This window comes from Dermochelys coriacea, chromosome 12 (assembly GCF_009764565.3).
Source record: "Dermochelys coriacea isolate rDerCor1 chromosome 12, rDerCor1.pri.v4, whole genome shotgun sequence".
In the NCBI taxonomy this organism is placed as follows: domain Eukaryota; kingdom Metazoa; phylum Chordata; order Testudines; family Dermochelyidae; genus Dermochelys; species Dermochelys coriacea.
Genome location: NC_050079.1, coordinates 32,587,082 through 32,612,994, shown reverse-complemented (window position 1 = coordinate 32,612,994; position 25,913 = coordinate 32,587,082). Strand labels below are relative to the sequence as shown.

The following is a 25,913-nucleotide window of genomic DNA, read 5'->3' as shown; positions in this document are numbered from 1 at the left end:
AGCATCCTCCCAAACAAACCCACCCCCAGCATCCTCCCAAACAAACCCACCGCCATCATCCTCCCAAACAAACCCAAACAAAACCCACCCCCAGCATCCTCCCAAACAAACCCACCCCCAGCATCCTCCCAAACAAACCCACCGCCATCATCCTCCCAAACAAACCCAAACAAAACCCACCCCCAGCATCCTCCCAAACAAACCCAAACAAAACCCACCCCCAGCATCCTCCCAAACAAACCCAACCCCAGCATCCTCCCAAACAAACCCAAACAAAACCCACCCCCAGCATCCTCCCAAACAAACCCACCGCCAGCATCCTCCCAAACAAACCCAAACAAAACCCACCCCCAGCATCCTCCCAAACAAACCCACCGCCAGCATCCTCCCAAACAAACCCAAACAAAACCACCCCCAGCATCCTCCCAAACAAACCCACCGCCATCATCCTCCCAAACAAACCCAAACAAAACCCACCCCCAGCATCCTCCCAAACAAACCCAAACAAAACCCACCCCCAGCATCCTCCCAAACAAACCCACCGCCAGCATCCTCCCAAACAAACCCAAACAAAACCCACCCCCAGCATCCTCCCAAACAAACCCACCCCCAGCATCCTCCCAAACAAACCCAAACAAACCCACCCCCAGCATCCTCCCAAACAAACCCACCCCCAGCATCCTCCCAAACAAACCCACCGCCATCATCCTCCCAAACAAACCCAAACAAAACCCACCCCCAGCATCCTCCCAAACAAACCCAAACAAAACCCACCCCCAGCATCCTCCCAAACAAACCCACCCCCAGCATCCTCCCAAACAAACCCAAACAAAACCCACCCCCAGCATCCTCCCAAACAAACCCACCGCCAGCATCCTCCCAAACAAACCCAAACAAAACCCACCCCCAGCATCCTCCCAAACAAACCCACCCCAGCATCCTCCCAAACAAACCCAAACAAAACCCACCCCCAGCATCCTCCCAAACAAACCCACCCCCAGCATCCTCCCAAACAAACCCCACCGCCATCATCCTCCCAAACAAACCCAAACAAAACCCACCCCCAGCATCCTCCCAAACAAACCCACCCCCAGCATCCTCCCAAACAAACCCACCCCCAGCATCCTCCCAAACAAACCCACCGCCAGCATCCTCCCAAACAAACCCAAACAAAACCCACCCCCAGCATCCTCCCAAACAAACCCAAACAAAACCCAGCGCCAGCATCCTCCCAAACAAACCCACCGCCAGCATCCTCCCAAACAAACCCACCGCCAGCATCCTCCCAAACAAACCCAGACAAAACCCACCCCCAGCATCCTCCCAAACAAACCCACCGCCAGCATCCTCCCAAACAAAACCCACCGCCAGCATCCTCCCAAACAAACCCACCGCCAGCATCATCCCAAACAAACCCACCGCAAGCATCCTCCCAAACAAACCCAAACAAAACCCACCCCCAGCATCCTCCCAAACAAACCCACTGCCAGCATCCTCCCAAACAAACCCAAACAAAACCCACCCCCAGCATCCTCCCAAACAAACCCACCGCCAGCATCCTCCCAAACAAACCCACTGCCAGCATCCTCCCAAACAAACCCAAACAAAACCCACCCCCAGCATCCTCCCAAACAAACCCACCGCCAGCATCCTCCCAAACAAAACCCACCGCCAGCATCCTCCCAAACAAACCCAAACAAAACCCACCCCCAGCATCCTCCCAAACAAACCCAAACAAAAACCCAGCGCCAGCATCCTCCCAAACAAAACCCACCCCCAGCATCCTCCCAAACAACCCACCGCCAGCATCCTCCCAAACAAACCCAGACAAAACCCACCCCCAGCATCCTCCCAAACAAACCCACCGCCAGCATCCTCCCAAACAAACCCACCGCCAGCATCCTCCCAAACAAACCCAAACAAAACCCACCGCCAGCATCCTCCCAAACAAACCCACCGCCAGCATCCTCCCAAACAAACCCACCGCCAGCATCCTCCCAAACAAACCCAAACAAACCCACCGCCAGCATCCTCCCAAACAAACCCAAACAAAACCCACCCCCAGCATCCTCCCAAACAACCCACCCCCAGCATCCTCCCAAACAAACCCAAACAAAACCCACCCCCAGCATCCTCCCAAACAAAACCCACCCCCAGCATCCTCCCAAACAAATCCAAACAAAACCCAGCGCCAGCATCCTCCCAAACAAAACCCACCCCCAGCATCCTCCCAAACAAACCCACCGCCAGCATCCTCCCAAACAAACCCACCGCCAGCATCCTCCCAAACAAACCCAAACAAACCCACCCCCGCATCCTCCCAACAAACCCACCGCCAGCACCTCCCAAACAAACCCACCCCACATCCTCCCAAACAACCCAACAAAACCCACCCCAGCATCTCCCAAACACACCCCCCCACTCCCCCAAACCCCAAAAAAACCCACCGCCAGCATCCTCCCACAACCCAAACAAAACCCACCGCCAGCATCCTCCCAAACAAACCCCCCTGCCAGCATCCTCCCAAACAAACCCACCCCCCCCAGCATCCTGCCCAAACAAACCCAAAAAAACCCACCCCCAGCATCCTCCCACACAAACCCACCGCCAGCACCTCCCAACACACCCACCCCAGCATCCTCCCCAAACAAACCCAAACAAAACCACCCCCAGCATCCTCCCAACAAAACCCACCCCCACATCCTCCCAAACAAACCCACCGCCAGCATCCTCCCAAACAAAACCCACCCCCAGCATCCTCCCAAACAAACCCACCGCCAGCATCCTCCCAAACAAACCCACCCCCAGCATCCTCCCAAACAAACCCACCGCCAGCATCCTCCCAAACAAACCCACCGCCAGCATCCTCCCAAACAAACCCACCCCCAGCATCCTCCCAAACAAAACCCACCCCAGCATCCTCCCAACAAACCCAAACAAAACCCACCCCCAGCATCCTCCAACAAAACCCACCCCCAGCATCCTCCCAACAACCCCCCCAGCATCCTCCCAAACAAACCCACCCCAGCATCCTCCCAAACAAACCCAAACAAAACCCAACCCCAGCATCCTCCCAAACAAACCACCGCCAGCACTCCTCCCAAACAAACCACCCCCAGCATCCTCCCAACAACCCACCGCCAGCATCCTCCCAAACAAACCCAGACAAAACCCCCCCCCAGCATCCTCCCAAACAAACCCAGCGCCAGCATCCTCCCAAACAAAACCACCCCCCAGCATCCTCCCAAACAAACCCACCGCCAGCATCCTCCCAAACAAACCCAGACAAAACCCACCCCCAGCATCCTCCCAAACAAACCCACCGCCAGCATCCTCCCAAACAAACCCACCGCCAGCATCCTCCCAAACAAACCCAGACCAAACCCACCCCCAGCATCCTCCGAAACAAAACCCACCCCCAGCATCCTCCCAAACAAAACCCACCCCCAGCATCCTCCCAAACAAACCCACCGCCAGCATCCTCCCAAACAAACCCAGACAAAACCCACCCCCAGCATCCTCCCAAACAAACCCACCGCCAGCATCCTCCCAAACAAACCCACACAAAACCCACCCCCAGCATCCTCCCAAACAAACCCACCGCCAGCATCCTCCCAAACAAACCCAAACAAAACCCACCCCCAGCATCCTCCCAAACAAACCCAAACAAAACCCACCCCCAGCATCCTCCCAAACAAACCCACCGCCAGCATCCTCCCAAACAAACCCAAACAAAACCCACCCCCAGCATCCTCCCAAACAAACCCAAATAAAACCCACCCCCAGCATCCTCCCAAACAAACCCACCGCCAGCATCCTCCCAAACAAACCCAAACAAAACCCACCCCCAGCATCCTCCCAAACAAAACCCACCCCCAGCATCCTCCCAAACAAACCCAAACAAAACCCAGCGCCAGCATCCTCCCAAACAAAACCCACCCCCAGCATCCTCCCAAACAAACCCACCGCCAGCATCCTCCCAAACAAACCCAGACAAAACCCACCCCCAGCATCCTCCCAAACAAACCCACCGCCAGCATCCTCCCAAACAAACCCACCGCCAGCATCCTCCCAAACAAACCCAAACAAAACCCACCGCCAGCATCCTCCCAAACAAACCCCACCCCAGCATCCTCCCAAACAAACCAAACACAAACCCACCCCCAGCATCCTCCCAAACAAAACCCAGACAAAACCCACCGCCAGCATCCTCCCAAACAAAACCCACCCCCAGCATCCTCCCAAACAAACCCAAACAAAACCCACCCCCAGCATCCTCCCAAACAAAACCCACCCCCAGCATCCTCCCAAACAAACCCACCGCCAGCATCCTCCCAAACAAACCCACCCCCAGCATCCTCCCAAACAAACCCAAACAAACCCACCCCCAGCATCCTCCCAACAAACCCACCGCCAGCATCCTCCCAAACAAACCCACCCCCAGGATCCTCCCAAACAAACCCACCGCCAGCATCCTCCCAAACAAACCCAGACAAAACCCACCCCCAGCATCCTCCCAAACAAACCCAAACAAAACCCAGCGCCAGCATCCTCCCAAACAAAACCCACCCCCAGCATCCTCCCAAACAAACCCACCGCCAGCATCCTCCCAAACAAACCCAGACAAAACCCACCCCCAGCATCCTCCCAAACAAACCCACCGCCAGCATCCCCCCAACAAACCCACCGCCAGCATCCTCCCAAACAAACCCAGACAAAACCCACCCCCAGCATCCTCCCAAACATAACCCACCCCCAGCATCCTCCCAAACAAACCCACCGCCAGCATCCTCCCAAACAAACCCACAAAACCCACCCCCCATCCTCCCAAACAAAACCCACCGCCAGCATCCTCCCAAACAAACCCACCGCCAGCATCCTCCCAAACAAACCCAAACAAAACCCACCCCCAGCATCCTCCCAAACAAACCCACCCCCCAGCATCCTCCCAAACAAAACCCACCCCCAGCATCCTCCGAAAGAAACCCAAGCAAAACCCAGCGCCAGCATCCTCCCAAACAAACCCACCGCCAGCATCCTCCCAAACAAACCCAGACAAAACCCACCCCCAGCATCCTCCCAAACAAACCCACCCCCAGCATCCTCCCAAACAAACCCAGACAAAACCCACCCCCAGCATCCTCCCAAACAAAACCCACCCCCAGCATCCTCCCAAACAAACCCACCCCCAGCATCCTCCCAAACAAAACCCACCCCCAGCATCCTCCCAAACAAACCCAAACAAAACCCACCCCCAGCATCCTCCCAAACAAACCCAGACAAAACCCACCCCCAGCATCCTCCCAAACAAACCCAAACAAAACCCACCCCCAGCATCCTCTCAAACAAACCCGCCCCCAGCATCCTCCCAAACAAACCCAGACAAAACCCACCGCCAGCATCCTCCCAAACAAAACCCACCCCCAGCATCCTCCCAAACAAACCCACCCCCAGCATCCTCCCAAACCCAAACAAAACCCACCCCCAGCATCCTCCCAAACCCAAACAAAACCCACCCCCAGCATCCTCCCAAACAAACCCACCCCCAGCATCCTCCCAAACAAACCCACCCCCAGCATCGTCCCAAACAAACCCAAACAAAACCCACCCCCAGCATCCTCCCAAATAAACCCAAACAAAAACCACCCCCAGCATCCTCCCAAACAAAACCCACCCACAGCATCCTCCCAAACAAACCCAACCAACCATCAAAACAAACAAACCCAACCAAAACCCACCCCCAGCATCCTCCCAAACGAACCCAACAAATACCACCACCAAAAACCCAGTACAGAACAACAAAATCAACTCCCTCCCCACCATCCCTTCCCAAAAACCAACCAAGCAAAAGCAGAACAATCAAACCATATAAAAAACACCAACCCACCAAAAAAAAGTTTGTTGCTATTCTGCAGTTGGTAGGTCCTTTATTTAAGTCTACTTCATTCTGAAACTTATTAATGAGTGAATTAAAATAACACCTGTGTATAATGCTGTTGTATTAGCTAGGACAGCCCCACATGTTGAAGTTATAATTTTAATTTCCCCAAATATGGGGCCATATTTTGGACTCTTACACCAGCGTAGATCAAGATAATCATATTGATGGAGTTGCTGTGGATTTACACTCGTGTAATTGATTTCTGGATATGCAAAGGACTGGGTTCATAGGAGTGACTGGAGTTATGTCTGACAGTATGATATGCATTTTATTTGTAAACAGAAAGAATTAATTTTTTGCAAAATGTTTAATTCAGACCTGCCAACTATGAAATCTGCAAAGATGCACGCAAACAGTTTTCACATAATAGAAAGTACAATGTTCTGAATCCTTGGAATTGAGATATCCCTTCAGAGATTTCCCCATTTTTAAACAATTGGAAGAACCGCTGCATGATTATTGAATCTAACTGGAACATCTGGCTGGCAACTTTTTATTAGCACAGTTCTGTAGATGTTTTTGAATGAAAAGGTATGTGTTACATTTCCTGGGTCTAATGCTGCAAAACCTTATTTTCAGGAGTGATCCTTTCTCACGCAGTCTCACTGCAGTCAATGGGGGGGTTGAAGGATCATATGGTATGTGTAAGATACTAATGGGCTTTCATGGGAAATTCTCTGCCCAATGCCCACCCCAAATAACTGGGATTCAGTTGCAGAGATCTATGGAGGTAAGAATAAGGAATCCTCTAGTTTAGTTGCTACTCCATCTTCAATTGCCCTTGAATCCCTCCCTGCATGGGTATGGACTGTCTTTTTAAACTCTTTTTAAAACTATCAAATATATCTCTGTAGGGAATCCTGCAAATGGAACTAATGTGACAGTAAGTGAGCAGCAGGTTTAATTGCAGAAGCATAATTTATGCCCAGCATTACAGTTTAAAATACACACCTTTTAGAGGTAACATTTTCTGTGTCACTACGTAGTTCAAGCCCCAAATTTTAGGTTTTTAATCTAGATATATAAAAACAAAAGAACTAGCTTCCTGATTACTTTTTAAATCATATTGAAAACAGCTTTTAAAAATGTTTACACTCCCCTGCTACTCAGTGATATATGTGCCATTCCACAGTATTGTAGTAGCAGCCGTGTTATATATTCGCAAAAAGAAAAGGAGTACTTGTGGCACCTTAGAGACTAACGTGCCACAAGTACTCCTTTTCTTTTCACAGTATTGTAGTTACACCTGAAAACCAGGAACTGTCCACAAACTAGGACCCCAACCCTGCAAATGCTTGCCCATGTGCTATGGGGCATACAAACCCCACACCAGGCACAAAGGGATTAAAGAGCAACTAAGAGTTTAGGCAGCCCTGCACCTGCACAGCATGTCAGGCTTGGAGGAGGAGCCTTAAAAGGGAAACCCCCCTCTTAGTGGGAAGGAGTATAAATCTCTCATCCTCAGCTCCCAGAGGAAGAGTGTGGTTGAGGACAAAGAGTGGTTGTAGTTAGCTGGAGTTCCTTGAGCAGAAGGTGAGCCAGCCCTGAATGGCTACCTTAGGACTTCTGTCAAACTTGAGCTGTAGCCTAGATGGCAGGAGGCTGATTGTAAAACAGAAGATCTGTTACTAAACTTTTACTTTTGTTAGTTTGGTTTTTCTTTCTCAGACATCTTGCAGACTCCCTCCCACGCTCCAGGAAATGTTTGGGACTGTGGTGTGTTTGTTTGCTTTTGATCCTGGGAATGGCCCAGAGAAAGGCTGAGGGAGGAAGCCAGGGGGCTGAGGAGGCAGCTCTTAACTGCTTGCTACAGGTTCCCTGGCCTAGGCCTGCAGGGTGTATGGAGGTCCTCCACAGGCTCACGGATGGATGGACTATTAAGCCCTTAGCAAGTCTGAAGATCTGGTGTGAGGTTGCAGGACTGTTGTTGCATTGGACCTTTTTCCACCTTAGGAGGGGTGGGATTGAATGAGATCAGTTGGAGGGCTGAGTCATAAGACAAAAGTGAACCATCTGGATAGCCATTTAGTGTGGGGAGGACAAGAGAGGAAGACCCTACAATTCTGTGCCTAGCCTCAAGGGGGACGCTGGCTGAGTCACTCTGTCACACCATGTGAGTAACTTTCAGTATTGCCCACCCTAAACATTCAAAAATCATGAGATTGTGGGTTGTTTTTGTTTGTTTTTTATCATTAAGATACTTGGTCTCTTTATTTGCCCTCTGACTTTTGCTCCGTAGGGAGCACTTGTGTCACAGTTACAGGCTTTTCTCTGCGACCATGTGGGCCAGAAACTTTATATTCTTGAAAAAAGCTGCAGTTCTCGTGTAATACTATGTTCCCAGGAGGCGGGGCTTTATGTAAAACACTGTGTATTGTGAGACTCATGACAAATACACAAGAGTTGGTAACACAAGTAACCCTATTGAAGGCAGGTCACTCGGGTGCATATGAGTTTGCAGGATTAAGAAATGAAATTGATTAGTTGAGCTTATTTTCCAAACTGAGTGTTGTTGTTTTTTTTTAAAGGGGGGGAAGGGGACAGATGGACACAATCTACTTGTTGAAAAGTAAACAAGAGGTTTTTAAAATAAACACTCTATTTTAATACTTAGATACACCAGTATCAGGGTGAGGATTGTCCCCTATCCTCAGTGTGAATAACCCTGTCCTTTCAGAAGATCTATCCCTGGGGTGAAACATTTTTTCTCCATTGAAATGATAAAACTCCAGTTGACTTCCATGGGGGCCAGGAATTCACCATCGGGCTTGGATTTTCTGCAGTATGGTGACCTCCTTCCCTCTGGGACAGAAGCATATAGAAGAAATTCATAATGGGAATTACCCTGGCATTAAACTGGAATAATGCAAAAGTGAATCAGGCTTTAAAAATCTAGATATTGCTTTGATTTTATTTAAATCACTGTGGAGCGGAATTGTTAGCATGGCTGAGAACACAAAGATGGTAGAATGTGATTGGAGGTTTTTGTATGTGTTGAATACAAAAGTGTTCAAGTTTCACATTGTTTTGGTATTGTGCATTCTAGAACAGCGTGTTTTATGTTTACAAAGTAAAAGCAAGGTCATGACCTTGACACTTGAACTCCAGTGGTCCAGAATAGTAACAAAGAATCCCCTCAAAGGACAAACACTCACATGAAGAAGCTGTGTGTTCATGAAAGATAGGAAGAATGGTTTTATATTTCTGATCACCATTGTCCTTAAACATCTGAAAAGGATGTGCACTTGTAATGGAGTGGGTTAGCTAGGTATGACATATCCAGATGGGTTGTGTATAAAAGTATTGGAAGCATGAAGTGGGGATGAATTGCTTCAAGTGTAAGAAAGCAAATTAATAGTCATGGGATATGCAGAATGCATGGGAATATAGTTTAGAAATCAGGCATGTGCGCTGTGCCTACTTTAGGATCAAAGACTGGAGGGATGAGAGGGGGAATCTCTCCCCAAGTTTGGTGAAATTCTCTGTTTTAATGATACTCGTATGCATAAGTTTGCTTTTGGGAATAATGTGAAGACTATGTGCATGTGTGGCACAGTAAAATGAATTACATGGTAGCAAACATCAGCTTAGATAAAATATGCAAAACAGTAAAGACTCCAGTACTGCAAGACTAATTCTCATTCCTGGTGGACCCCAAAACTCCCAGCAGAAATTGAACAAAGCCACAAGAGCACTTGTTAGCAGATCCAATTGGAGAATCAGTGACATTATAGATGGGGCCAGATGTTTAAAGGTATTTAAGCGTCTAGTAGGATTTTCCAAATCATTGATTTCAATAGATGTTGGGTGCCTGGATACGTTAGGAGTCTAATGGAATTTTCAAAATAGCATTAATCTGGTCCAGGGTTTTAATTGCATCCCCATTTCTAGAGGTGTGCTTGACAAGTCTGGCTTGAAATACGTCAGTTAGACACTATATAGACAACCTTATGTTGGGCAGTGGCAGAACAATAGGACATTAAGTGGTTAAAGCTTCACCATCCTGTTAATATCCCTAAGTTCACTATATATAATCATGCACTTCAGTGTCCACTTCCAAGCTATCACCATCTGTAGCTCAGCTTCCTTTAGCCACTCCCATTCACCTAGGAGAAAGTATGCACAAAGATATCTCCAGTGAATTCTGGCTTTTCAAATGAAGAGGGACTATTTTACTTGGGCACAGAAACTAACGCTTAAAGTTTCAATTTTTTTCTTGGATCTTTGTTTCTTAACTAAATATTTCCTAGAGGGATTTGGTGGAATCTGTAAAACTCCCCGACATGGGTACAGAGGTCCATGCTGGCAGATCTGCTTGCAGGATTGGGGCCTGTTAGCACAAGAACTGGGTGAATCCTTCATAAAACTGACTGTAGATATTCATTTGGATTTGAAAACCAAATTGCTTTTTGTACATGCCTTTCTTTTACTCATTCTCAGTGAATAGGCTAGCAGACATAAAGATTTTATGTCTCAGATGCTTTAAATATAAATTTTAAATGTAAAGATGCAATTTGAAATTATTTGGCTATACACAAATCTTCAATCGGAAAACAACCAATATCCTGTAAAAAAAGAAAAGGAGTACTTGTGGCACCTTAGAGACTAACAAAGCTTTCTCATGAAAGCTTATACTCAAATAAATTTGTTAGTCTCTAAGGTGCCACAAGTACTCCTTTTCTTTTTTGCGAATACAGACTAAGACGGCTGTTACTCTGAAACCAATATCCTGTGTCTTTCTTAACAGAGTGGGAATATTTTTTTTTAATTTCCCTAGGCAACCATTAATTCTTGGCCAGCAGGTCTTTCACTATCTTGTGGGAAAAAAAATCTGGATAAGTTAGACTAAGGAATACAGGTGAGGATTTCATAGTCTGTTGACGGGCAAATGGCAAGATTTAAAATTCATCAAGGTATTCATTACAAATTATTTGTCCAGCTCTAGGCAGCTGATTTTGGCCTTTATTGCTACTAGCTGAACTTGATCCAGTGACCTACAGCTGAGAATCCCATTATCGGTCTCCTGAGTCATAACCTGGGTGTTAAAAGTGCCTGTGCTATATAAAACTCTGCATGAAAGGAGTCTCAAAAAAAAAAAAAAAACAATTCCCCCCGCCTTAAAGTTCTAGAAGAGTGATCTGAATGAATTGTTGCCGTGTTAGGTAACTACACGAGATTCAACAATGTATTTCACAGATTTGCTACGGATATAAAACTTCTGTGGAGAGACCTGAGCTCATGTGCTTTAATTCACTTTAAGAAAGATTAGATTTCCTCCCCTAATTTCAATATATAGGTTTATGCTAGCAGGGTGAGGATGCAGAGTGATCTGATTTAAAAACAGATTCTAAAACATAAGTGTGATTCACCTTACCTGATTATACGTGCCAGTAACTTTTATACAAACAGGCTTGCAGGCAACCCATGTTCCTCCTTAACTTTTTTTTAATTCACTGGTGTTCTTATTTTCATGTAAATATTGCATTCTGCTCTCATAGCCAGAAGCCAGGGGGGCCTCAGGGCTGGCACATGTGAATAAAGGAGGAACAAGTTTGCCTCCTATTGATTCCATCAGCTAGCTCGGCAGCATTGCAGGGGTGAACTTCCGCCCTGTAGTATTTCTGGCCTTGCTCATGGACTGTCTGACAGGCTTGCAGGCTACAGCGCAGTCTGATTATTCCCCCCACCCACAAGTCCCTGTTCAAAGGGATGCCGAGCTGGGATTTCCATGCAGCTCAGCATAGTACCTTATTGCAGATCCCACTTACTGGATGTGCACCCTATCACAGAACTAAAGATCAAAAGTCTGGAACATGAACATACAGCTCATCAAAGGAAAGAGCAAATAAGAACTAACGGGAAAACACACTTTAATTACTGGGCATGCAAATGATTGTGAACTTTGTGGCATATTTAATAACTTGGTTTATAGAGTTAAACTGTAGAACCTGCACTCCTGGAGCAAAGGAAACCTTCATGTGGTCTGAGCAGTCAAACCCTTAGGGGCCACAGGGAGAGAGGGATGGATGGAAAAGACATGGAATGCACACGATAAAGCAACCTGCTGGAACAGGTCACTTCTTGTTGGCTTGCAACCACTGATAACCAGCAACTTCTATTGGTGAAATAACAATCACAAAACATAGTTCTTTATTAGTCAGCTAAAGTTAGTACTTTCCCATTGAAACTTTGGTCATGTTTCCAATACAGAGAACTACTCTTAAAGGGTGGAATTTAGGAAGCCTGACACAGCCAGTTATCCTGCAGGGTATGAACAACACTGCTTGTCAGGACACAGATTCAGACTGTTTCCCCATTCTCACTTGCTGACAATAAATATTCTTCCACCGTCCATCTGCTGTAATCTTATCTTGGTGATTCCAAAAGTTGTAAGCTATAGTGAGATTTTTTTTTTTTAAAATAAAAAAATATCATCTGAGCATGATACATAACTTAATACAGGTAAAACAATTCTATAGACAATGGAATGAAAGGCCTTGCAAAATTTTGGGTGGCACAAAGATAGCTTATCATAACTTCTGAAGTTGGTGCCACTGGCTATTTGGATTTAATTTTTTACCCTCAAGAAATTAGCTCCAGGTAAATTTGAGTTTCTCTCACAAATCCTCTAGATGGTGCTACAGCTATATCCCATGGAAATGATACTATGCTTAAGAAGCTGCTAGCTATCCAAACAAATGTTTAACTTGGTAAATGCCAAATACCTTTGTTCAGGCATTGTACTACAGTATAATAGATTCTACTATGCTACTGTTTACAGGTCTATTCAGGGAAGAATCAGGGTAAATGAATCATGTACCCATTGCTAATTACAAAGGGTGGAACACTTATAAGTAATTTACCTGTAGCAAGCAGTTGTGTGGCCAGATCATCCCTTTGAAATTTCTATAAAAATAACTTCTTAATGCTTTCATACCTAGAGTGCTGATGAGAGCAGAAGTGACCAACTAGTGTAACCTGTGCTGCTGATTAAGTGAAGGCAATCAGCTTCTTAAGACTCTCAGCAGATGTTGCTGCTCTTGTATGCTAATAGAAACTTTATGAACCATTTTCCTTCCTTCTGAGAGCAGATATAAGTACATGAAAATCACTTCTTATAGCAAGAGCAAATTGATGATTACCTTGGCTCTGTTGTGAGGAAGAAACTGTATAGACACTTCATTTGATAATTGCGATAAGCTTATGCAGAGCTTTATCAAAATTAATATTTGCTATTCTGCTGACTTTTCTCCTATTAGAGCAAACCCTGACTAGTAAGCCCATTCCTACTTGTCACTTTAAATACAATCTCTATCAGCCTGGCACTTTTCCAGCTGACTGAAATATGGATCCTATCTGGCATGTGTGTGGGGGTGGGGTTTTTTTTTGTGCCACAATCCCAGGTGTAAAACACCCAAAACTTCTGCATCCCATAGTCTTTCAGAAGGGTGAAAAGTTAGTCATAAATAAGCAAATCAAACTTAAGAGTAGACTTGTCTCAGGGAGACTCAGTTTTATAACGGAGTTGCTTTGTTTGGTCAGCAGAGAATATAAGAGTAGGATGGCTTATGGTTAAGATTTAGTCACGAGCATTCTTAGTAGAAGTCAGGGACAGGTCATGGGCAATACAGAAAAATTCATGGAAGCCTGTGACCTGTCTGTGACTTTTACTAAAAATATGCATTGCAAAACAGGGAGCTCAGCTGCAGGGTCCTCACACTGCCTGCAGTGGCTGGGCAGCTACAGAGCCCTGCTTGGAGCTCTGGGGACCACCACCGCCTTCGACAGCTTGGAGTTCCTGGGGGTCCCCCTGCTTCCCACAGTGGCTGGGAATTGCCAGGGGCCACATGTGACTGGGAGCTGCAGGGGGACCCTACAGTTCCCAGAGATCCCCATGACTTCAGCCCATAGTGGCTGGAAGTCACAGATTCCTTCTGCAATCTCTGATTAAAATTGTAGCCTTATTAATGGTTCAGGAGGAGGGTAACGAATGACGTATTTTGCAACCCAACTTGTTGATGTTTCCCAATCCTGTCTTGCACAGGAAAGGCCCCTTGTAATCATCAGGAATTTTGAGCAAGGATCAGTGGCTGGGATTAAGATTAGCATTTGTTATTGGCCGTAACATGAAAGGTGGTTTGTTTTTTTTGTTTTTTTTTTGCACATAGCTATTCAGAAAAGTGCTGAAGAAACATCATGAGCATGGAGTTAGTTTAAAACTTCTGTTCACATGGATAATTTCATCCTTTCTGAGGTAGGCTGACATCTTGCACTTCAGATGCTTTTTGAGGCTAAAAATGCTTTGGAAAATGTTTTCTAAATCAGTAGTTTAAAATGACTTTGCATTTCTCTTGTCTGAGACAAAGGAAAAGTCCTGTTCACTCAAGGTAATTAAAAAAGCCTATAGCACTCCTCATAACAGTAGGGGCTTTAGTTCCTGGACAAATTCCAACTGGGGTAGTGACGACCTGTCCAAAATCCCTCTGTAGTGTCTCTTAAATAAGATGGGAGTGATTCTCAGGTGAAGCCAATTTAGAGATGCCAATTTACACCAGATGAAGATCTGGTCTAATATTATTTCCTTAAACTATGATGTAGTGTTAAACCACTGTTTTGTTCCACTCAAAATGTCTTCAGTTCAGTGAACATCTGAAAAATTTGCAAATTTGTGTGGTGCTTTTGAGATCTTCGGGATGACAGACTTCTTAGTGTAGGATCTCTGTTATTATATATATAATATATAAAAACATATATATATATATATATATATATATATATATATATACACGCACAGTGTATTGCTGAACAGGTACAAAAGTGGCCAAAAAATTAGAGGGCTCACTTTCTTATCTCTCTATTCCGACCCTTAAACCCTGGCTAAATTTTAAAAATCTGATTAAACAAATGTCTTGCACCTCCTTAAAGTGGCTAACCTTGAGATTTGGCAGATTGCAGGTGATAGTGAGAGATGGAGCCTGGGCTCACGTCCTTCTCACCCTAGGGAATTCAAATCTGAGAATAGAGTGTCCCAGCTGGCTGTAATTGTAACCATGGGAGATAAAGGATTGGAGGAAACTAGGCTCTAGGTCATTTACGTCTCTACAGATGATCATCCGGGAATACAACTAGATGTGAATAGGAAGCCTCTGCAGAGTTTGGGACAGAGGTGTATTTGCACATGTTGACTTTCCTCAAAAAGTGAGTAGTTTGTTTGTTTCTATGATATGAAGTTTCTGAATCTTCAAGGGCATTCCTAATTAAAATGCAATGTAGTAGTCCAGAGCCACGATAGTCCAGTATTACTCCCTAGTTTCGGGTAGGACAAAAAGTAGGAATATAAAATGCTTAACCAGTTAAACAGTAAGCATTAGTCTTACTGTTTAAACCGCCCTAACAGTTAACCCGCATCTGCCGGCCTGCTGACTCTGGCCCTGGCTCCAGATTAACTAGAGTGACCCCCAGCTCCATGCCAGCTAGAGCAGCCCCAGCCCCTCTCCCTTTAATTGGTTAACTCGGTGGTTCTCAAACTGTGGGTTGGGACCCCAAAGGAGGTTGTGACCCATTTTAATCAGGTTGCCAGGGCTGGCTTGGCTTGTTGGACCTAGGGCTGAAGCCCAAGCCCTACCGCCCCAGGATTGAAACCAGGGGGCTGGCCTGTTGCAGGCCTGCTGCCTGGGGCTGAAGCCCTTTGGCTTCAGCTTTGGTTTCCTCCCCCCCCTTCTGGAGTGGTGGGGCTTGGGCTTTGGCCTTACACCTCGGGCAGCAGGGCTTGGGCGGGCTCAGGCTTTGGTCCCCCATCCTGGGGTTGTGTAGTAATTTTTGTTGTCAGAAGGGGGTCAAGGTGCAATGAAGTTTGAGAAACGCTTGGTTAACCTATTAAATGATATTATTTTCATCGTTTTAAATGGTTAACTTTTTAAACAATATTTACATCCCTAACAAGAAGTAGAAATACCAAAGTAACATAAGAAAAACAATATTTGTGATTTTGGAAATCCTGAAAGAATCAAAACAAACACCTGAACTTTCAAATACTTACTGAAATGAATTTCACGAGGTATTCTCAGCACTAATGATTAACCTTAAAGTTGCTCATATATAAAGTACTTAAGGACCTAATTTGCCATCAGTTTTCCTAAAGGTCTTAGTTGCTATTAAAAATACTGTTTAGGGCCACCTGTGAGAGTTCCTGAATATATCACTTGGAGAAGGGTGAATAAGCTGTTGTGTAATTTCTCAAAACTTAAAAAAAAAAAGAATCCACCTATATCATAAACTGGTGACTTGCTGTATGTAGCAAAGTGAAGTTTCCTGGAAGACCAAGTGCAACTGTGTAACTTCTTCCTCACATGACTGATGTGTTTTGAAAACCAAACTTGGCTATCAAAGACACTACCTGTCTCCCTCAGTGCTGCTACTTGAGGGTAGCTGAGGCGTTCTTTTGCTAACAACCCTTATACTGGAATAGTTGGGAGATAGAGAGAGAGCAGTTCTTGGTAGAAGGCCCTTTGTTCTTGCATTCATGTTCCTTAGTTGTCTGCCAGAACCCAAAGCTTGACCTTCAACCAAGGTGTTAAGGCTGTCTGTTTCTCAGGCTTTGGAGGGAATTATAGAAACCATGTTTGATTTTGCAAGAATCTCTTTTTATTTTGCTATTGGCTAATGGGATGTATATATTTTCTCTCTTTCCCCCCCCCCCTCCCCATATGGATGCATGAACTATATGGCTGGGTCACTCTGCAAATCGAAACAAGAAATCCAGCAGTTGAATCAGATATTTCAATGGTCATAGGTGGTCAGTGTAAAACTTCTCAGAAGCAATGGGGATTTACACTAGATTTAGTTATTGAGTTGTTTTGTAATGGGGCAATGCAACCTCCCTAGTCAAATTCCTTCCTCATGTCATTGTAACTTAGTGAATTCTTAAATGTTTTGGTCGCCTACTCTGGCTTCCTGACAATTTACTAGTAAAATACATGATTCAGTTCAATCCCTCTGCAGCTAGTAAGCTGAAACCTAGCCCCCAGGAGAGAGACGGGGTAAATCTATTTCTATATCTCTAGAAGTGGTGTTGGAATAGCTTTTCTTTGATAGACCTGCATTTACTTGGTGCTCTCAAAACTGAGTGCTGTACTGGTAGACAAGTTAATAAATAACATAGAATTCTGACATGATTGGAGAGGAACCAGATGCTACAATGGGGTGCTATAGTTTAAGCAAAATAATTTGTCATCTTTCATGTGATGGAAATGTTTTTATGGGCTTTTCTATGTAAATCAAACAAATAATAATCATTGGCACATGAAATGTAAATGAGGATGCATGTTTTCCAAACACCACTCGCGTTACATTGTTCATCATGACTCGTGGGATTCCTTGTCCGACTTCAAATGGATTCTTTGATGTATTGTCAATATCATACAATTTACGACGTAGAGTACAGCAGCCTCATGTGCCAAACGTTGAGCAGTGTTGCTGAAGATACTAATCCAACTATCAATCTATCCCAGCTTTCCTTTCCACTTTGACTGTGTTACTAATGTTCTCTCAAACCAGGTCACTGTCTACTCCCATAGCTGCATTCTGGCTTCTTTTGATTTGATATCATCTCCTTTGAGTTGCACTGTAATTTATCTATTTAATAGGCACCTTTGAAAAGCCTAACTCGCATTCACTATTAAATTTATCCGTGCAACACCCCATGAGGTGGGGAAGTATTATGAGATGAGGAACTGAAACACAGATGGAAAATTTTTCAAAAGTGCTTATGTGTCTTAAAAACTGGAGTCTCATTTTCAAAAGTGACTCTGGCACTTAGGAACCTAGTATCACTGAAAGTCAGTGGGAATTAGGCATCTAACTTGCTTAGGAGCTCTTGAAAATGTCACCTGTAGGTGCTTATTTCATTTTGAAAATGGGACTTATGGTCCTTAATGCCTTTAGGGCTGCTTTTTTTTTTTTTTTTTTTTTTTTTTAAAACCTTCCCTATACAAAGTAAGACACTTACTCAAGATCGCATAGGAAAAATACAACAGAACCTAGATCTCCCACTTCTAGCCTTGCATCTTGCCTTCAAGACCATTCTTCCTTCCATTTCAAAGAGGAAGATGTGGACAAGATGGGATCAACCTACATGAGCAACTTAGAGGCATGCAGTCCCCTGCTATGCTACAACCCTCCTTCATGGCACCACCTCTTCTCCTCTGACTCTGCAGCTCCTCCTCCCAGATTTTCTGGCTGCTACTCTCTCTTGCTGCCCTCTACTAGTCCACTAGTTGCTCTTAAAGGTCTCTCTGCCCACATGGTTCTTGTAGCTGATGCTGCTCCCTGTGACCGATTAAAGCAATTTCCCGTAATATCTTTGTAGATCTTACTCTATAAAACTTATGTCTCATTGTGGGCTAGGGATTGTATGTAATTCCATGTGGGAGGGTGACCACAGCACTTCAGGAATTGGGAACAATGGGTGGTGAGTAAGCCTATTTGCTCAGGTTGTAACACCTCCAGAGGGATACTCCCACCTGGAAAGACTATGTATGTTAATTCACACTGGATTATCCAAAGACCCACAAATGAAAAAAGGGCTTTTGGATGAATAGTCTGAGTTTAAACTGACTCATGGCCTTGTTTCCGATCCAGAAAATGGATTGGACATTCTGTCCAAAAATATATGTGCTTGCTTATATAGAGCTCTGTGATAACTTACAACTTTTGGCACTGACACTCTTCATATCCTTTGAAGAGTAAGCAACATGCCTGGTTAGCCAGTTTGGCTTGCTGGGAATACCAGTGTAGATAGGGAACTGTGCAGGCTGGAAAAACCCAGGTCAGTGGAAAAGAGACGTTGGCCTCTGCCCATCAGAGGTGCTGGAGCCTAGAGTGCAAGCTTGGTGAATCAGGGAGGGGAAATACAGGTGCAACTGTTTTGAAATGTGACACTCCTCTTTCCTACAGTCCAGCTTTATGCATAGCTCTCTTCAAAAGGGCACCTTTATGAACACTCTTCCTAGCTCTGACCTCATAGGCCAGTACATTAATGTGTCCTTTGTGTGGATTTTTCTGCTTCTTGGAATCTCAGTGTTTGCTTTCAATAAAGCACCCTAGAAATCCTCCCATAGTCTACCTTTCACAATAAATTTGATGTAAGAAAATAGCTGGGTTTTACGTTTTTGCTTCTATTCGTATTATCTTTTTGCAGCCAGCTGTGCTACAGTGTTTATTATGCAAAGAATAATTATTTTGATTATTGACAATAGGCTCCCTTCTTACAATTTTAAAATTCTTCATTTTGGAATTGTTTCTTCACCTCATCCACTGTAGTTGCATATGAATGCAAATCTAAAACACTTGCCAGTATCCTTACTCATAGCAGCTGTTATGAGAAAATAACAGTATAAAGTTCAATAGCAAGTTGATAAACTATTATCACCATTTGTAAGAAGAGAAGATAAATACGATCAAACAATAGACTCGGATACCTACAGCAGAAATCATTTTAATGATTAAGAGAATCATTGCCTGAAATTCCATAAATACAAGCAAGACTGCTACTCAACTCTATTCAAATTTTACCTAAAAGAGGATTTCAGGATGGGTTTCTATGATTCTCCAGTAAGTATCTAATTTTGTTATGTAAAATGCTATGTAGCACCATGCTGTTATATAGAACATATGCAAAATTCATATGATATATAATTCCTACTGTTCACTTAATAAAAGGAAAGTACAAATGCATCTCATTACAGCAAGATTAGCTTAACAAATTCATATTGCAGAAATAAAATGATAGAATGCCATCTAAGGTCCATCTGGTGAAGAGATGAGTCCTCTCAATGCCTGTTGAATTCAATGTTTGTTTAGGACATTCAGCACTTCCCAATATCGGACCTTTGCTGGGATAACTTCTTGTGATATTCTCCCCTTCCCCCTGACTTTATTTTAAAAACAAACAAAAAAAACCAGACTGCAAGTATGTGCAGAGAGACTTGGGTTTTGTTTCCCCTTTTCTCCACATAAAGCTCTGTTTCTTCCTCTTCACCCCCTACACATAGCTTTTTCAAATTGGTGAATGACCTACAGAGAGAAGATTAGATCTGATCCGCAAAGGCACAATATGGATAGCAGAGAGTAGAAGGCACTGATTTAAAGCTTAAGTTTGTTTTTTGGCTGGGGTTGCTTGACATAATGAATTTTTAGCTCAGTCATGCTGGGCTGAATGGGAGACTTTTTTTTTTAAAAAAAAAGAGAAAAAAACAAAAAACCTTTTATTGAAATGAATACACAAGGAGTATCCTAGAGATTCCTATTACAGCTGCAAGGACTTCAGTTTTACAAACATAGGCAATGTGATCCATTTTGGAAGTCCTAGTTCATTACATTACAAAAACTGAGCTGATTTTAATACAGAACTGCCCTGTGCAGGGGTGCTCCCATATACATCATTGTATAGGGGCATATAGAATTCCGGGAAAAGAATAGTATATTTTATACTATTTTATCTAGTCAAGGATTTCCATTTCTTGAGGGCTATTATAAACTGGGTCTTCACTCACTACTCCGTGAGACTTCTGAAGTCTGTGCACGTGCCTTTGGGACCTATGACACGTAGCATGGTGTAATATGTAAAATTGCAGAAGAGAGGCGAAGAAGTTTGTGAGGAGTAATCCTCAGGAGTGTGGTATAGAGGTGATGTGATGCTCACAAAGGTTCTTTTATGGCAGGACAATTCTAGCTGCCTTGTTACAGTAGCTTTAAGTTGCCTTTGCACCACTTAACATGGCCTAAGGTTCTGACTTTGGGTGAGAGTAAAGGTTTGCAGATCTGAACCCTCTATCCCTATGCTGTATAACTGAAAAATTATTAATATTTAAGATCAGCCCTGCACTTGAAACGTTTGTCAACTTAAAACGAACATTTTTAGACAGTATATCTTCCTGGGGGAGGGGGAAACTCTGACAGATGTTTGAAGAAGGTTACTTTGTCACACAATTTTACATTTTTAAGTGAAAAAAATCATCTTGGTGTAAGATGAAGGTTGTCTAAATTAACATAAATAGGCAATGAAACCATTAAGTGCTACAGCAGCATTGTGAATTACATTGAATGCCTTGGGAATTATGTGGTATTGAGGAAAAATATAGGATCCTGCTATGTATTGCATAAAGTGGAGGGGAAATAAGCAGTTTCACTGCTTGTTCCATCTCACCTGTGGCCATGCAAACGCTGTTTCATGTGGACAGAAGGTAAAGGCTCTCTATTGTAGAGGCATGTACAATGCACACTGAAGTGCTCTCACTAGCCACATTAGTAATGGTGTTGATGGGGTCAGGACGGTGTCCCAGTAAGCCAGCATTGGCCAAGGAAGGCAACTGTAACATAGAGCCAAAAAGGAAGAAGATGACCTCTACTGAGGACAAAAAGCAATGTTGGAAGAAAGCAAGTAGGCAGGTTGCAAAGTGAACTCAGAATTTGGACCCCAGGACATCGGGTATGAGGCAAAGGGATCACTCCAATGAGTTCCTTTTTATGATCTATGATCTATGATTTATGTGCATGTAAATGCACCCCACCCACCTAATCAAGGTTTTTCTTTTAAATATCTTGAGTAGCAGTTTTTGCACCTTGACCTTTTTTTTGCCTCTGAGTACATTGAGTCATCATATAATACTTTCTGTCACAGCCACTGCCACGCCTATGTTGCACTCAGTGTACTCAACTTCTTCAATGGTAGAAGGATGAGAGTGGAGTGTACATGTGAATATAAAAACTGCCAGTGGTGCTAAGAAAAATCAATACCTTAGTTACTGAAAAATGTCCTTAAAAGCAGATCTGTGTATTGGAATCTTGTGCGGTTATCATCTACTCACTAAATCATGCAGTGGTTCTTCTTGCAATTGGAGAAAGTGTGTGTCCTTTCCAGAAAATTAGTGTTTATCAATAGTAATACTTGGAGAAAATTGAATATAATATAATAAAGAGTAAGGGGTTCTGCTTTCTTGCTAATGCATAATGAACTTACATGGTAAAAGCCTGACCCCGAAATCAATCTTCATTCCAAATGTCACATTAGAATAGACCAGTAGTCCATCTAGTCCAGTACCTTGTTTCTGATAGTGTCCAGTACCAGATGCTGGGGGGGGGAACCCTGAAGTGAGTAGTTATGGAAAAGACTGTCCATAAAGAAAGTGTCTTCCTAGACCCACTGTCAGAGGTTGGCTTATGTCCTGAAGAGTTAGGTTTTTATTTAATTCCTCAACTCCAGTTGAATTCACTGGGAATCAGGAGATCTGAGTTTTAATCCTCAGTCTGCTCCTGACCTGCTATGTGATCTTGGGCAAGTAATTTCATTTCTCTGTGCCTCTGCTTTCCCTCCCAATCTTTGTCTGTTTTGTCTAATTAGCCTGCCAGCTTTTTTAGACAGAGAGTATCTCTCACTCTGTATGTATAGTACCTAATACAGTGTGGCTCTGATCTCTGTTGTGGCCTCTAACTCCTACCATAATACAAATACATAGGAATGAGATTTTTCTCACACAAGGCTGCAGGCTCAGTCTCTGGGCTAGGGAACCCAAGAGACTTAGGTGCCCAGTTTCCATGGGCCCTTTGATAGTCGGAGCCTGACCAGTCATAAGCTTAATACAAATCCACTGCACATCAGTTGACCCAATCCTGCTACAATTGCAGTCAACAGAAAGAATTGGGTGTAGAAGGTTTTTCCTCTCTATCTAATGGAGACACTTAGGATGGAGTTAGTGAGTTATTTCTTTTTATTGTAAATATAAAGTAAATAAAACCAATAGTTTTAATTAAGTTTGAATTGGCTATAGTTTTAAACCATTTTGAAGGCCACTTGAGACACTCAAATTGCACTTAAAATCTGGTTTTGTAATTAGCGACATCTACATGCATTATAGTGAATGTATTCAGTCTGAAACAAAGCTACAATATCTAAACACCTCTGAACATAGAGTTGGCTTCCTCTGTATTTTTATTCCCTCTCTCCCTGTGTAGTTTTTATCTGTCTTCTTGGGGGTGAGGGATAGCTCAGTGGTTTGAGCATTGGCCTGCTAAACCCAGGGTTGTGAGTTCAATCCATAAGGGGGCCATTTAGGGATCTCGAGAAAAAATTGGGGATTGGCCCTGCTTTAAGCAGGGGGTTGGACTAGATGACCTCCTGAGGTCTCTTCCAACCCTGATAGTCTATGAATTTGGGTGACTAAACTCATGTTGGGGTGGCTAGAAATTAGGAGCATGGAAAAACTATAAATGTACAACTCACTTATTTTCCATAGAGTTAAAGCTTCTCTTTAAAACTGCAGCCTCTGGTTTCATCCTTCCATCTATTCTTTCTAAGGTTCTTAATGGTCCCTGTCACTGTAATATCAGAATGCCTTACTGTTTCTACCATCGTTCCCTCTGGACATCCCTGTGAAGTAGGGAAGGATCATGATCCTAATTTAATCAGGTCTCTAGAATCCTACAATAGTACCCTGACCATGCACCACCCTTCCTCCTATTGGACCATTTTCCTTCTACTGCTGAGCTAGCTTTCCTTATGGAGTAAGAATATGGTCAAACCAGCCCTGGAGAAAACTAGATACAGAGGGAGGGGGGAAAAAAAACCTGGCAAAGATTTTTCTAATCCAAACATTAAATTTCACTGAGCAGACTGTGAAATCTTCAACTAGGATAAAAAGGTACCACTAATATTACCTATCCATGTCAACACAAATGTACCAAACATAAGTTCTTAGGTCTTGTGTGAGGACTATGCAAAGAGACCCCTGCACCTGTATGGAGCCCTGTTGAATTCATTAGGGTTCCACAAAGTTAGAGGCGTCTACCTATGTTGAGCTTATTTCCAAATCAGGGCCTTACTTTCTCTATGTATTCCGAAGTAGGGACTTTCTGGATATATTGCTTGGTTGGAAAAGAGATTGGGGTTGCCTTGCGCGTGCTCTCTCTCCTTGACTTTTTCCCAGGCCACCTATTATCTCTCTATTATTCTGATGCAGTAAATGTAGTGCGACTCTTTACCTCAGCCTCGAAAAGCAGCAAATGGAGAACTTTTAGAGAAGAGCAGAAAAGGATAACCTTTCTAATTGAATTCTCAGAGCAACCTATAGGATTCTATACCAGAGATACGATTCCATATTACAGGCTATGGGTTGTTGGCTAGTTTATAGAAGGGACATCATGGTCTATTGAATCCTAGGGAAGTGATTCTGCCTCTTAAATGTGAAGCATAGAGCTTGCATCCTTTGGTGAGAGAGCTTTGGCCTGAAGTCACCTTTTTTTGCCTGCCTGATCCTGGACTGCTCCAAGGGCTAAAGAGGCCCCTGGCATAACTGGGACAGTGCTGGGGTACTGTCTAAGATAAGGCACCTTCGTGGGCTTCCCTAAGAACCACAGTGCTTCCAGGAATCTTTGCAGTGCTGCATGTGGTGGACTCGCTCAAGAAATACACCCCAGCCCTGCCCCTGGGATGCCTCCTATGCTGGGGCTTGGCATAGGGGGGTTCCTGAGGGTCAGCCTTCAGGTTATTGTCCATAGTGGCTGCACTGGGGGAATCCTCCTTGGCAGGAATTGGGGCTTTCAGGGCTTGTATATGCAACATAAAGGATCTTGAGGTCAGGGTTAGAATCTCACTTGAGGGTTTTAGAGTAACTTATGTAGAATCCTATGGGTTTAATCTTTGAACTTTTCCATAGGGGCTTTCTTCATTGAACTGTTGGTACAAAATGCTGCACAAATTGCCTGGCAAGAGAGCTGTGGAATACCAAACCCTTGAGACTGTCCCTTAAAGACTGAACAGTATTGTTGGGTGAATTATTCACAGCCAACAATTTAGTCCATGAATTTATCCCTTTGTCTGTTCAGAGATCACTGGCAAGCAGGCACTGACTTTGTGAACTTGATCGTTGTCCAAAATTATTCAATGAGTGGCTTATGTAAATATGTTTCAGCCTCAGGGCTGCTGACAAACTCCGCTCCACAAGTATTGCTTTAAGAGTACTGTTTGTAGCCCTTATAGAAAAGTCCTATAGAACACAATCGAGAAATGTAGTGTTTTGGATGATCTCATAAGACTTAAAACTACCAGGTAGGATTTTATAGTAAGGATATAATTTTCTATTAAGTTTTTAGCATTTTCTATTGAATTTTGTCTCTGGTTTCATCCTTGCTAAATTCCATCACTTACAAACTTTCCATCATGTAAAGGGCCTATAAAATAGGTGTAAATCTTTTGTACATTGGCCTCATTTGCCCTTGAGTATGTTCAGTCAGATGATAAATGTACAATTACCAATTATAGGCGAATTTTCACTGCTAGTGTGCAAATGAGAATCGGGCCCTAAATTTTAAAATTATTAATAATACCTCCCCCTCCGTTTCCATCCCCTCCTACAATTTTCTCTTCTGTCACAGTGGGAGAAGTTCCTTGTCTGCTTTTCTCATCTTGCCCATCCACTTGCCCCAGTGACCCCAACTCCTCTCCTGATCTAACTCTCACCCACTCTCATCTTACTCTCGTCGTCATCTTAATCTTTTACCCTCATCTGTCTTTTTTCCTCACAGTACAAGCATGCTTAGTCTCTCCCATCTTTTAAAAAAGAAATAATAAATGAATCACCATAGGAACTTTCAGTGAAGAGGCAAGTGGGATCATAGCTGTTCTCCCTTGAATCTCTCTGTATTCATTGAACATGCTGTCTATAATCGCTGTCTGGAGTTCTGTCCAAGAACCTCTCCATTCTGGTTTGTAGTCCACTGAAACAGGTCTTGCACAATTCTATCTATTCTTTTCCTAGCCAGAGTTCAGAACCAGTACTCTATCTTCCTCTTCCTCCTTAACCTGTTAGCTGCATTCAACATTGTTGATTATGCTCCTCTTCTTGAAATCTGGTCTTCCCTTGGTGTCTGTGACTCAGTTCTCTCCTGGTTCTCCTCTAACCTCTAATTGCTTCTTCAC

At 43.9% G+C, this 25,913-nt stretch overlaps 1 long non-coding RNA gene across 1 annotated transcript in view; it reads left to right on the top strand.

Annotated features, from left to right (window-relative positions):
* The first annotated feature begins 7,207 nt into the window (after positions 1 to 7,207).
* Positions 7,208 to 25,913, top strand: part of LOC122456343 — a 220,883-nt gene continuing 202,177 nt past the window's right edge. The window contains exon 1 of the long non-coding RNA XR_006275214.1: positions 7,208 to 7,474. This is a non-coding gene — a long non-coding RNA (uncharacterized LOC122456343). The remainder of the gene's footprint in view (positions 7,475 to 25,913) is intronic.